General features: G+C 42.1%; 1 protein-coding gene and 1 pseudogene across 1 annotated transcript in view; both read right to left on the bottom strand.

The window, feature by feature from the left end:
• The window catches only part of Ghrhr (growth hormone releasing hormone receptor), a 36404-nt gene that overhangs the window by 15563 nt on the left and 5958 nt on the right, over positions 1-14883 (bottom strand).
• Positions 6950-9474, bottom strand: LOC148006273 (grpE protein homolog 2, mitochondrial pseudogene; annotated as a pseudogene).

Here is a 14883-nt window from a genome sequence, read left to right as displayed (position 1 = left end):
ACAGACCATGTGGAGCATAGAAGGAAGAAAGACCAGGGTGTGGATGCTTCAGTCCTGCATTGAATGAGAACAGGATGATCACAGGAGGTGACCAGAGGAGAGATCTGTGATGGAGAGAAGGGGGAGGAAGTAAGGGGGTATCAGGTACTGGAGGGGACAGGAGAGAGGTACAGAGGGTCAGCAAATTGAATAAAAATATGTAGCAGTGGGGGATGAGGAACTGGGGATGGCCACTGGAGGTCCCAGACACCAGGGAAATGAGAGGCTCTCAGGACCCAACAGGGATGACTTTAGCCAAAATTAAAGAGAAGGGAGATAGCATGTGTAGAGACCACCTCCAGTAAATAGGCATGGCCCATGGACAAGGGATGGGGATACCCACCCATCTCAACGTTTTTAACCCAGAAATGTTCCTGTCCAAAGGAAGAACAGGGACAAAGTATGGAGCAGACACTGAAGGAAAGGCCATCCAGGGACTGCCCCACATGGGATCCATCCTATCCACAGACACCAAACACGACACCATTGCCAAGAGGCACTTGCTGAAAGGACCCTGGTGTGGCAGACCCTTGGGAGGTTCAGCCAGTAAGTGACCAATGCAGATGTGGATGCTTAGAGCCAACCATCAGACTGAGCTCAGGGACCCCAGTGGGGGAGCTGGCAGAAGGACTGGAGTTGTGGATAGAGATTGCAACACCATAGGAAGAACAACATTGACTGCTGGACCACCCAGTGCTCCCAAAGACTAGATCACCATCCAAGGAGTGTACAGGGGGGTGGGTTCATGGCTTCAGATACATATGTAGCAGAGAATAGTCTTGTCTGACATCAATGGGAGGGGACGCCCTTGGTCCTGTGGAGGTTTGATGCCCCAGAGTAGAGTGATACTGGAGCAGTGGGGTGGGAGAAGGTGGGTGAGGGAGTATCCTCATAGAGACAAAGGGGAAGGAAGAGAGGGCAGATGTGGGATGGGGGTTTTTTGGAGTGGTAACCAGGAAGCGAGATATCATTTGAGATGTAAACAAATAGAACAATTAATTTTAAAAAAAGGAGGGGGCATCAATAAAGCTGGCACAACTGGTCCTTTGTATCAAAAAGACCAGATCTTTAGCTCAGAATCATAAATTTTTTTAAATATTTAGACCCCTAACAATAAGATGGCAGAATGATAAGAACTTCTCAAAAACAAAAATTCATTATGTGATTTTAGAATAAGAAGACATTCTTAGATGATAAAATAAGAGTATAAAGGGTAATAAAAAGTATCCAGAAGATTGACCATGTGAGCATTAAAATAAATTTGCGTTCAAGAAAGGACCCGGTAGATGAAAATGAAGCCCAAGTTCCACACGGAAATACACTTGCCAGCAAACACTGACGAGCAAATGCACAGCTTCCAAAAAATTCACACACCAGCAGTAAAGAGAAATGCAATAGAAAAGAGAGCTAAGGATTTACACATACAAGTAACTGGAAAGGGAAATGCATATACAGCACATGCTTAGCATTAACAGTACTCAATACTAAGCTACCCCCTTTATATTGTTCAAGTCTCATTTTCAAGCTTTATTTTATTTTTAATTTGTATATGTATTGGAGGAACAAGGAAGGATTCCAGTGGCCATGCAGATATTGACTCCCCAGTGTGGGTGCTGGGAACCAAACCCATGTTTTCCACAAGAAGCGTACACGTATGCTCTTCATCACCAAGCCATCTATCCAACCCCCAGCTCAAAACGTTTGTGTTCCATAATACACATTGTGATGATGTGAGGAAACAGGTATCTTTATGTAGTGTAAATGGATGAAAATGTTATTGAGCAGCTTTTAGAAATAACTTGGTACAACCTGCTGAGTCTATAAAGAACATGTCTTAATGAATGAGAAGTTCTATTTCTTTCTAATTTTGTTCTAATAAGAGGTAAACATCCAATCTCATATAATGAATGCAAGTATGAGCTGTGGGGCTGCTGATATGACTCAGCCGGTCCAGACACTGTCACCAAGTCTGATGAGTTTGACCCCAAAAGCCCATATGATACAGAGGAAAATCCAACTTCCAAAGATTGTCCTCTGACCTCCTTACATGTACCACAGCATACGCATGCACACGCATACAAAATAAAAATCAACCAATCAATAAATGAGTAAGAAAACACTTCAACATGAACTTGAGTTTGGTTGGTGGAGGATCAGTTGTAAAGTGCTTGTTTAGCAAACATGAAGATCTTGGTTCTGACCTCTATGTCAAAAATAATGTATACAAAAGTGTAAGTTAAATGTACTTGTTTCAAGGTGGAAATACATCAAAAATGTGTTTTGGGAAACTGTTTCTAGTCAACACAGAATACCAAAGACTAGTTTGCCCTTCAAGAAATCCAGAAATAGAAACAAAGCATTGCTTTTTCAGATGTTGGAAATAAACAAGGTAAAATGTAGCTGCATGTATCCAGCACTTGACAGGCACAGGCAGGATTAGAATTTGGGGAGTATCTGGGATGTGTAGAAAGTTCGGGCAAGCCTGAATTACATAGACCCCAGATCAGTGTCAAACAGAAAAACAACAGACAACAATAACAAAACCTTCATAACTTAAAATCATAAACACTCTGAGTTCGCACACAGACATAGTTTTCAGGACACAATTCTAAAAGGAAGAACAAAACTCCAGGCTGTGGTCCTGGTGAGAGGGAACTGGAAGCTGGAGAATGAGGAACAGAGTCTCATAGAGAGTTCATATATCTTCAGGAAAAGTTACACAATATAGCCAGTGACCAAGCCATGACCAAAGATGAGCTGGGATTAATTACATGGCCCCTACAAAAAGGCTGAGACATGGAACTAATGCTGACCCATGGGAAGATAGAGTGTCTAAGAAAGCAATTTCAATATGGGCTCCTTTCCTCAAGGTGTATGTCTTTACTATAATAGTAAGTGCATGTTTCTGAGATGATTATGTGATAAGACATGCTAACAAGACCAAGCTATCCAAGAGTGGAGGATCCTTAAGGGAATTCCATGGTGGCCATGATCCTCTAAGTGGGGAAGCAAGCCTTCTTGATGAATGGCGTCTACCACACAAATAAGATATAGCCTCCTAAATGGCTAATAGGCTAGAGAACTGTGTGTATGTTCTGAGAATTCCATATAGAAGACACAATTGCAAGCAGACTGTGAAGTTTCATGGCCTTTCTTGTGAGCAAAAAGACCTTCAGCTGAGGCTTAGCTGTCAATCAAAAGAAGTTGCCTACACAGAAGGGTTACAATAAGAAAAAGATGCTAGCTATCTAGAATGGTGGTGGTTTAAATTAGAATGGGCCCCATAGGTTCATATACTTGACTGCTTAGTCATTAGAGAGTGGAACTATTTGAGAAGGATTAGGAGGTGTGGCTTTGTTGGAGGAAGTGTGTCACTTTGAGGTTTCAAAAGCCCATGCTAGGCTCAGTCTCAATCTCTCTGTCTGTAGATCAGGATGGAGCTCTCAACTATTTTTCTAGAACCTGCCTTCCCTGTCTGCTACCAATGTTCTCAACTCTGATGATACTGTACCAAGCCTCAGAACTATAAGCAAGTCCTATTGGTATCAGGAATTGCTTTCACCTCCAGCTTCCAACAGTAATGTCACCTACAGGCAACAGGGACCTGAGAATCTGGTGCCATGGCAATGGCCATACATTCCCAGCATACATTTGGTTCAGTTCCCACCTTCACTTGGGAGCAGTTACATCACAGTGTAAATAAAATGCAGACCCTTTCTGGCCCCTTCCTCTTCCTTTTTTCTCCTCTCTTTCCCCACTCTTATCTCAGTCGTCCTCAATAAACCTCTTCTACATGGGGCCATATTGGCCTGGTGTGGTCTGTCCAAATGCGAGCTGTGATCTATCACAAGTCCCCAGTTAAATGTTTGGTGCCTCTTCAAGCAATAGAAAAGTGACTTAAGACACTAGCACATTAGCCTCTGCTTTGGCAGGAAGAACAGAAAACATGGAGGATGAGATGGAGCTGTTGACTTACTGTTTCTTACTGCTTAAAGGATGGACGAGAGCTGAAGTATAAGTTAGAGTTGTGTTGAATAGCACTTTCTGGGATCCCAGAGCAAAGAACTAGATAGTAAAAAGAAGAAATGATAGAAGATAGCCCGCAGGCTCAGTCTTTAATGTAAATGAAGAGAAAACCCATGATTCAGCATGCAGATACCAGTACCGGCCCAGTACAGGAAACTGATAATCATGAAACATTCAGCATCTGAACCTCTTGCTTGAAAAGGACTCAAACAAGGAATCAAAGACCCTCTCACAGACTAACTGGAGAAGCTATGGCATATGGGGGTACATGAGGTAAGTCTGAATGATGTGGTAACAGAAAAATTCAGTAATATATATAATATTTCCATTCTTCCTTGAGACAAAGCCTGCATAATCTGACGAAATATGAGGGGAAACGTTCTCCAATAGACTGGCACACACAAGCCACAGCTCAGGAATCTAACAAGATTCAGGAAGATCCTGAAATTTACTAGACCCCCAAAGCCCTACCCAAAAAATCTTTCTATCTAAGGGTCTTGATCAGGTTTGTTTTCTCTACTGGTTAAAGAATTAAAGGGCAGGAAGACTCTTAAGCATGTCAGATTACGGCTGGAAAAATTGCAAACACAGCAAATTAGGAACAGACAGAATGGGCTGTTTTTAAAAAGGCTGTTTTATAAGGCAGAAAGGCCCTCCACAAAGTAGAGGGGCACTCTGGAGTCAAAGTCCAGTGTCTCCTTGAAGATTGAGAGTTTTTAAAGTACAAAAGGCTTTCCTCCCCTAATTTAGGCATTTGAAGACAGACAGTATAGCTGATTGACCCAAATCTATTGCAAAAAAAAATGTGTCCTGATCCAGCTTTGAACTTGTTGAGCTACTCCACCAGCAGGGGACCTCCAGGTAGGAGGAAAAGTCCACAAGGCCTTTGTTCTAAACTGCCAGGCTTTTGTCTTAAGTCAGGAAGGCGAGGAAGAAGTCAGCCATCTTTGAAATTTTCTAATTTTATTCCCAGTCCTGGCCCCTCTCCCTCTCTGCCTACCTACCAGGGAATCTGTTTAACACCGTGTCCTTCTCAAGGATATGTAGGGGCTAATAATTGATGATGACGGAACATTCCAGGAGATGAGCTGCCAACAAAGCTGTATAGAGGCCTCCAGACATGCAATTGTCCCATGTCATCCCCCATGCTGTAGTGGACTTCTCTCTCACACGTCTCCTGTGTGCCCCCCACTCCTTCTCAAAGTCATGGCCTTTTATTCTTTAATTATTATTACCTATATACATATAAATTTATAATAGAGTTTGTTCAATTTTAGTGTCATTCATGTGTATATGTTTAGGGCTGCTTGGGATTGGATCATCTTTCAGGGTACTTATCCCTATAGAAGATGAATTCTTCTCTCAGCAACCATTGATTTGTAGCTATTAATCTTGGGGTGGGGCATGGCAGAGGAGAAATGTTGTGAATGCAGTACTCATGTGTGCAATTCTCTCAATAAATTAATGCATAAAAATAAAAACTTTTAAGCACTAATGCTAGTGTGATAAATGACAAAAGGTTAATGCTTCCCCCCTAAGAACAGAGCATCTTTCCCTACCCCTGTTCAGTATCAAAAGGAAGATCAGGAACTATAGCTGTTGATGGAAAAATAAAGCAATTCTTGTGGTTTGTTTTGTTCTGAATTTCTTTTAGTAGGCATCATAATTTGTAGAAAATCCAAGGCACTTACCAGAAAGCTCCTAGAAATAGCTGGTGGATTAGGTGTAATCACAGGGGTCTGGGATCAGGAATACAAATGATAGCAAATACTGGGCATGGGTGTGGAGAAAGAGGAACCCTTATAGACCATTATTAGAAATCAATATGGAAGTTTCTCTAAAAACTATATATCAAACTACAATGTGATCCAGCCATATCGCTATTGGCATATCATACACCCAGTGCATTATATCTTACTACAGAAATACAACACACCCATGTTCACTCTGTCATAGAACACTAGACACCAGAACATACGTGGCATGAAAGGGGAGGCGGGAATGTACTTGAGGTTAAAGATCCAAGTAGGGATGGGGAGGCTGGGGACAGGAGAGAATTGAGGTATAGCCAAAACTGAGGATATATGAAGAAATTACATGGAAACTCAGTAGTTTATTTTTCCCACCTTAACACTTTGTTTTTATTTTTGAATTGACAATCATCATGCCTAATCCCCAAAATCTATCTCTCCAACCTGAGATGTGTGGAGGCTTGGATTTGGTTGTGTTGTCAAGGCAACCAGGGCTTGCCTGTTTTTAGACTTGAGACCAGTTTAATGATAAACATATTTGCCTTACTAACAACAAAAAAGGAAGACTGTCCTGACCCTTTAGCCTTTCCAAAAGGGGTGGCTATGAAACAATGTGTGGCCCTAGCAGGGAATACAAGCACAAGAGATAACTGAATGAGAAGTAAAATAAAAAAGGAGCCTTGGGAAGTCTCTCTACATGCCAACCCAAATGGTCTAACTTTATACAAAGGGAAGGCATTGTTATCTACGTACCTAAATGTCAAACCAATCCCCACCATTTCCTGTTTTCCAAAAAGTACAAGATGCAAGATGCTGTACTAATTCCAGCAATTATATGAAAACACAGGTAAGAAGATTTTGGATTCAGTCATCAGAGTACCAATTTAAATGATTTTTGTTTTGATAAAGGTCACATGACACTCATCATATTGTTCAAATGCCTAATTGGCAGGACTCCTGATGAGACCAAGCAGGTCACATAAACCCAATAAGGCACTGTAGAGATACAGCCAATGTGACTAAATCCGATATGGAGCACACAAAGGACCTCATGTATAATATAAACCAGCTTAATAAAAAAAAGGAGACATAGGTGCCTGACTCTGGGAAAGGGTTTGGTTCCAGTGACCTGTTCAGAGCCTTTTCTGAGACTCCACCACCACCACCACTTCCACTTGTGCAAGTCTAATGGTGTGGCCATGAAGTTTGTAGCCATCTGCCAAACTAATGCCACAGTACCAGGCTGCACCCCAACACCTGCTGACACGTGACAGATGAGTTCATGCTCATGAGGGTCGTATTTGTCATGGATGGGTGATCTAGACCATGCTTGGTAAACATACTTTTCAACTTTGCTTCTAAAGGGGTCAACCCTTGGAAAGCTTTTTTCGGAGTAAGCTTGTGGTCCTGAGGTTCAGCTCCTTCTGAAAAGCACTCGGCAGTCTTCTCCAAAATGTCTGCCACCTCCATGAGGTCCTTACTGAAGCTCTGGATTCCAAATATCTTCACACCTTCCACATACCCCTGGGTTCTTCTCCTTATGCTTTTCACAATCAGCGACGGCTCTCTGATATCTCATCTGCTCTTTGACACAGCCCCTAAGGCCAGGAGGCACTGCAGCTGCTGCACTGCCCACAGCTAACACGTCGCCATGGTCCAGATTAGAGCACCGACACTGCCAGAAATCCAGTTGTTTATAAACTAATTTAAAACATATATGATATATATTGTAATTTATTTTAAACTTTATTATTGAAAATGCTGCAAATTTTTTTAAATGACAATATATTTTTAAAAGACTTTGAATAGAAGTACCATCATGGATGGACAATGCTAATCTCAGAATATAAAGGTTATTAACAGAAAATCTGTGTTGGGTATGGGATGCCTCCTTGTGAGTTGTTGGTCAGGAGGTCCCAGAGGCAGTCAAAACAACACTAGGTAACTGCCATTACTCTTGGTTTCCCACCACAAAGAGATGATAACACCTATTGCTGAAGATGCCACTCGCTTTGAAGGCAGGACAAAGAGAATGTGACCTGGAACTGATCAGGACCCCTTCTCCCTGCTGACAAGCTTATAGAGTGACAGATGGTGCTGTGCAGTCTCCAGGGAAGAAAAGGCATCAATGATCTTGCCCAGCACCAGAGCCTTTGTGATACAGCACTGACCTGCTAACCAAACGTGCCCACTGGTACAATAGTGGCATGGCATTCTGGGTGTAACCAACTACTGTCTGATTGGCTGTGAGGCCTACTCCACAGTATGGATTTTGTGTCTAGTACTATAAGCCTTGTCAAATGCCCATGACTGGGGATCCCTATCATTGTTGTTTTGATCACATTATCAAATTGTTTTCTAAAAATTAATATTTATGGCCATACATTTGTGCTGCTTAACTTTTGTCAGAGGAGCTCCTTTTGCAGTAGATAGAAGTTAATTCATTGATTTATAGATGCTTGAAATTCTGAGTATAAATAATACTAAGTGCCCAGCTGTGGATGGGTCATCTGTATCAACTTCCCATCTTCGACAGCTCAGGGAACATCATGGAAGAGGGAAGGAAGAATATAAGAGCTGGTAGATGGGAAGGGGAGCTGTGAAGTACTGAGTTCTGGTCTTGATATGGATTCTGTATGCATTAACTCACAGTAGCTGTGGTTGGTTGCATGGTAGCAAACCAATGAAAATTTCAGTGAGAATGATGGCAGGGTCCCCAAGGCCCTGCCCCCATCAGTGGATCTATTGGCAGTTGATGGCTACTGAGGAAGAGACAGTCACTCTCTGTAGTGTTTACAACCCAGGAAGAGGTTGAAAATGACCCAGTGGGTAACCCTATACCCATTGTGAGTACAGATACACCAATTGGACTCAGGTGTTTTTTAAATAACATAACAAAATAAAGTTGGATTAAAAGAGGACATCAAGGGGTTAGAGAGATGGCTCAGCAGTTAAGAGCATTGACTGCTTTTTCAGAGGTCCTGAGTTCAATTACCAGCAACCACATGGTGGCTCACAACCATCTGTAATGGTATCCCATGCCCTGTTCTGGTATGTCTGAAGAAAGATTTATATATATATATATATATATATATATATATATATATATATATATATATATATATATGATACATCTTTTTTAAAAATAGCTTTTAAGGGCTCTGCACCCACTCCCACAACACCCAGTGGAAGCCCGACTCCCAGGTACTCTAACATGCCCAGAATCAGAGGTGAGGAGGCCACAACAGCTGTCCCAACACCAGAAGTAACTGGGTCCCTCAGGATCCAGCGACAGAGAAACTCCCACTCAGCCAGTGGCAGGAGTTCCTCACGGTCTGAACCTGGACCCTGAGTAGACCTGGGGTACTGGCTCTGAATCCACTCTTACAACACACAGAGGGAGCCCGACTTCCAGGGGCTCTGAAACACCCAGGATCACAGAGGAAGCTCAACTCCCAAGATGGGACACAACCAGGACCACTGGACCTCTGACACACTCAAGATCACAGTTGAGGCCACAATATTATTGCTAACATTCAGCATAACTGGGATCCCCACAGGAATAAGGGGAACCCTAACACTGTCATCTAGAGTCACAGGTTTCTTCCAGCGTATACCTGTACCCGGAGCAAACCCGGTGCTCTTGCTCCCCAGGCATGCCTGCAACACCCTGAAAAAGTTTGATTCCCAGGATGGCTGTTACAACAGGATCTCAGGAGCTTTGTCACACCAGGATTTCAGAATCCCAGAAGCAGCTAGACCCCCAGGATCTCTGACACACCCAGGATCTCAGGATCACAGGATGCCAAAATCACAGGATCACAAGACAGCTGGACTCTGAGGAGTTCTGACACAACCAGGATCACAAGAGGAAAAGTTCCAGTCAGAGACAGCAAGGGCAGGTAGCACTAGAGATAACCAGATGGCCAGAAGCAACCTCAAAAACATAAGCAACAGAAACCAAGGCCACTTGGCATCATCAGAGTCTAGTTCTCCTACTACAGCAAGTCCTGGATAACCCATCACACCTGGAACGCAAGATTTAGATGTAAAATCACATCTCATGATGATAGAGGTCTTTAAGAAGGACATAAATAACTCCCTTAAAGAAATACAAGAGAATGCAGGTAAACAGATAGAGCCCTTATAGAGGAAACACAAAAATCCCTTAAAGAACACAGGTGAAGGAATTGAACAAAACCATCCAAGATCTAAAAATGGAAATAGAAGCAATAAAGAAAGTACAAAGGGAGACAAACCTGGAGATAGAAAACCTAGGAAAGAGATCAGGAGACATAGATTCAAACATCACTAACAGAATGTAAGAGATAGAAGAGAGAATCTCAGGGGCAGAAAATACCATAGAAAACAATGACACAACAGTTAAAGAAAATGCAAAATGCAAAAGACTCCTAAACCAAAACATCTAGGAAATCTAGCACAAGAGAAGATCAAATCTAAGGATAATAGGTATAGAAGAGAGTAAAGATTTCCAACCTAAAGGCCAGTAAATGTCTTCAACAAAATTATAGAAGAAAACTTCCCTAACCTAAAGAAAGAGATACCTATAGCTTACAGAACACCAAATAGATTCAAACAGAAAAGAATATCCTCCCACCATATAATAATCAAAACACTAAATGTACAAAACAAAGAAAGATTATTAAAAGCTGCAAGAAAAAAGGTCAAGTGTCATACAAAGGTAGACCTATTAGAATTACACCATACTTCTCAATATAGACTTTAAAGCCAGAAAGGCCTGGGCAGATGTCTTGCAGACCCAAAGAGATCACAGATGTCAGCCCAGTGTACTATTCCCAGCAAAACTTTCAATCATCGTAGATGGAGAAAACAAGATAGACCATGACAAAACCAAATTTAAACAGTGCCTTTCCACTAATCTAGCCCTACTGAAGTTACTAGAAGGAAATTTCCAACATAAGGAGGTTCAGTACACCCAAGAAAACACAGGAAATAAATAATTCCACACAAGAAAAATCAAAAGAAGGGAAACACACACACCATTACCACCATCAAACTAACAGGAATTAACAATCAATGGTCATTAATATCTCACATCAATGGACTCAATACCTAATAAAATGACATGGGCTAACAGAATAGATGTGAAAACTGGATCCATCATTCTGCTGCATACAAGAAACATGACTCAGCAACAAAGATAGACATTACCTCAGAGTATAGGGCTGGGAAAATAATTTCTAAGCAAACAGACCATAGAAGCAAACCAGAGTAGCCATTCTAATATCTCATAAAATAGCCTCTCAACAAAGAGCATTGTAGACCTAAGTTTAACACAAACCCAATAAATAACCTGGATTAAAGCTCAGGGTGGTTCATGTGTTCTTGAGTTTGTCCTCTGTAGAAACTAAGGACAAACCAATGTGAGTGGTAACTAAGCAAATTATTATCCAACAGATGAAAACATCTGCTTACAAAGAGAATAAGAACACAAACCCATTTGTTATTTATTATTTTTACTATTATTTATTTATTGGTTTATTATTTTTAAAGGACTTACAGATCAGATGTCAGATTTTATGTCAGAATTGTAGCAATAATATAGGAAAAGAATTCAAAACCCAAAAAAAGAAAAACGAAGTTTAAAAAGTTAAAATGATCCAAAGAACTAACTAGATACTTCTTCACTGAAGACACATCAACAGCAAAACAATCTGAGAACATTCTCTATATCAGTCATTAAGAAAACTTAAAACTATGAGCTACAAAATGTAAACTATATTCCTACTAGCACCTATTAGAAATTTTTAAACTGATAAAACTAAATATTTATAAAGACGCAGAGCAACTAGAACCCTCTGAAACCTTTGCTAAGATTGTTACAAAGCGCCACTGACTTCAAGAACACTCTATAGCAGTGCTTCTCAACCTTCTTAGTACTGCGACCCTTTAATACAGTTTCTCATGATGTGGTGATCCCCAACCATAACATTAGTCTCTTGCTACTTCACAACTGTAATGCTGCTACTGTTATGAACTATGATGTAAATATCTGGTGTGCAGGATATCTGAGATGTGATCTCTTGGGAATCATGACCCAAAGGTTAAGAGTCACTGCTCTATAGTTGAGACAGATCCAAGACAGATCCTTAAAGATAGTTGGCCAAAGGTTAAACACTGTTAAGTGCTGTTAAAACTACCATGTCATAGTCCTTACTATAATACTCCTTGTGCTTACTTTTCTTTCAGATAAACTAAGCTACTGGGGAAATGGATCTTTTTATGACCCTTTGACTGACAGCTATCAGATCTTCCCCTTGAACTGATTGCTTTGAGCTGAGAGATGTCAACCAAACAGCTCTGCCTCAAACAATCAGACAGTCACATGCAGCTTAGCTGATTTGAACACACCCAGGGAGGCCAGTGGATGTTGCAGGGACAGTGCACTCACAATTTCTGTTCAGGGGGTCAGGGGTTTGCTGCAGTCACAACCTCTCCAGATACCTCGCCCAAGTCAGGGAGGCTTCACATGGGTTGTTAGCTTCATGAGGGAGAGAGGGCTCTCGCCAACCTACAGCAGGAAGAGGGCACACTCTTAGTGACTCAGCAGAAAAATCTGTGGTGGGTGCTTAGGGGAGGCTTGTGATTGGTGAAACTAGAAACTGTCACAGTCTGCGCATGACCCTCTTGTAGCAGATGAGCTGGCTGGTTTTCACAGTTTGAAGAGGATTACTATCCTGCAGGCTTCTCTCAGGTGTGTTGGTAGACCCCCTGAATGGTTTTTGATGGTCTACTTTTGATCTTTGTCTCAAATAGAGGAAGCTTAGCCAGTAACACTGTATGTAGACGCATCCTTGGCTTCCAGCCCCAGAAGTCCAAAAGTAGCATCCAGGAGGTAGATGCAGAGGGCTGCCATGACAGGAAGTCTCTGGGCTGATAGGTCTGCAGCCCACTTAGGAGCCAGAAGGCCAGCGAGGAGCACCAGAGGATAACACATGTGGGGACTGTTTAGACCATGAAGGATGTCATAAACACTAAGTCAATAAGAAACAACAGAGAGATAAGAGAACAGAAGGCAAGAGGCTGTGAAAAGCCATGTGAGAACAAGTCCCGAATGTTCCAGAGAGGTAGAGAGGGCTAAGAACCAAGAATTCCAATGACTGCAGCTCAGGAGTCCTCTTGACCCCAACAGGGCTGCTAGCTTCGAGGGCCCAGAACTTGCCTCCGTACTTGACAACTGAGCTACAAGATCCAGGTCTCAAGGCCCAGGGTGACAAGCCCCAGGTTTAACAACCCTGGCTCCAACCTCTGACACTCTGGAATTTGGGGATTGGCAGCCCAGAGGAAGCTGCCGTGCTTGTTCGTGACGTTGATCCAAATGAACACAGGATTCCTGGCAGTCATGTGATGATTTCTTTTAAAGTTAACCATACACTTGCCATCAGTCCTACTCCAAGGCATAATTGAACATGTAAGTTCACCTATATGCAGACACTTGTAGTGACTATATTCATTTCAATAACATGGCTTGCTCATGAGAAAACTGCATATCAACGAAAAGGAACATCTGATTCACATGAGAATGTAGGCTAATTTAAATCCATTCCTGCAGATTTAAAGTGTAAGAAGTCAAGTTCCACAGGTTCTGTACCACTGCATGCATGTGACAGCTCTGGGGGAGGAAAGAATGGTGAGACAGGAAGCAAGTTATCAATTACCTAAGATCGAGAGAAGGGGGACGGCACAAAAGAATTCCTGTGTGGTAGTGTGGTGTTAGAGGTATTATTCTGTGCACCTTACAGGCCCCGTCTTATTGTTTAAATTATAAAAATCCAACTGGAATGTTAAGGGCTTCCAGATGAGAGCAGTCTGTGACAAATTAACTTGGTGGGATCACAGATGTATGACCGTAGTGGATGGAAAGAGAGAATATGGTCTAAGTATTTTCATCTGATGCTATGAAGCTAAAGACAAAAAATAGAACTGTACATATACTCATCTCTGTCAGTTCGCTTTTCACCAGGATGTGAGCCAACAATGGGCATTGCATGGTGGAACAAACATTATAGTTAAGAAGCCAGGAAGGTAGGGGCTGGGGATTTAGCTCAGTGGTAGAGCGCTAGCCTAGGAAGCGCAAGGCCCTGGGTTCGGTCCCCAGCTCCGGAAAAAAAAAAAAAAAAAAAAAAAAGAAGCCAGGAAGGTAAAGAGGAGCCAACAGTTTGTGCTGAACCAGAATCACAGTATTAGTGTAAAATCCAGCTTCCTTTTTAGTAGACGATATGATGGATTATTGATTGACAGATCAATAGATTATCAATATACAAATTTGTCAATCTATAAACATATGTGTGTACATATGCATGTTCACAAATGTCCTACTTCCGGCCTTTGATGTCACAGAAGTGGCAATATTTCCACAACAACTAGCACCAGACTAGAACTGAAATACATTTAAATACCACCTACAGTATAGGTCCTAGGTCCTAAAGACATGGGGCCTACATCATAAATGATTAGGGATAGGCCCGGAGGAACCTCTCCTGGTGCCAGAAACAGACAAAGTAGTCATGAGGGGGAAGAGATATAACTGGGGAGAAAACCTAGGCATCACAGGACCAGCACCAAGCCTGGCAGAGCTCCCAGAACAGGGCGTGAGCAGGTAAACCCTCAAATAAAGAGTGGGTTATTGAATTACCATCTAAAGAGAAGAGCGAATACCCTCTCAGTGCTGTAAGTAGGTGACAGAGAAGGATTCAGTCAGCAAAGGTAGCTCCCTTTAGAACCATACAGGAGCAGTCACTGCCAGCAAACCATCACCAACCGCAAAAGTGTAGGAAGAACGGGACATTTGTCTGGTCTCCAAGTGTCTTTCCCAGATGTGCATCAGATATGAAGTGGGAGAATGGCAACTTAGGAGTAGAGAAAGCCATCAGTCTGGAACATTCCAAGTACTGACCTCCAGGGAGAAGCTAGGTGCAACTTGGTGTTATGTAATGAGAATGTGCGTCATGTTCTCCAAGCCCAGTCTCGTGTCGGATGCTGACAGTGCTGGACCTACACAGATTATAGCAGAACAGGGAGATAT

Source organism: Rattus norvegicus, chromosome 4 (genome assembly GCF_021556685.1).
Source record: "Rattus norvegicus strain SHRSP/BbbUtx chromosome 4, alternate assembly SHRSP_T2T, whole genome shotgun sequence".
Classification (NCBI taxonomy): domain Eukaryota; kingdom Metazoa; phylum Chordata; class Mammalia; order Rodentia; family Muridae; genus Rattus; species Rattus norvegicus.
This window is presented reverse-complemented; position numbering and strand designations above follow the sequence as displayed.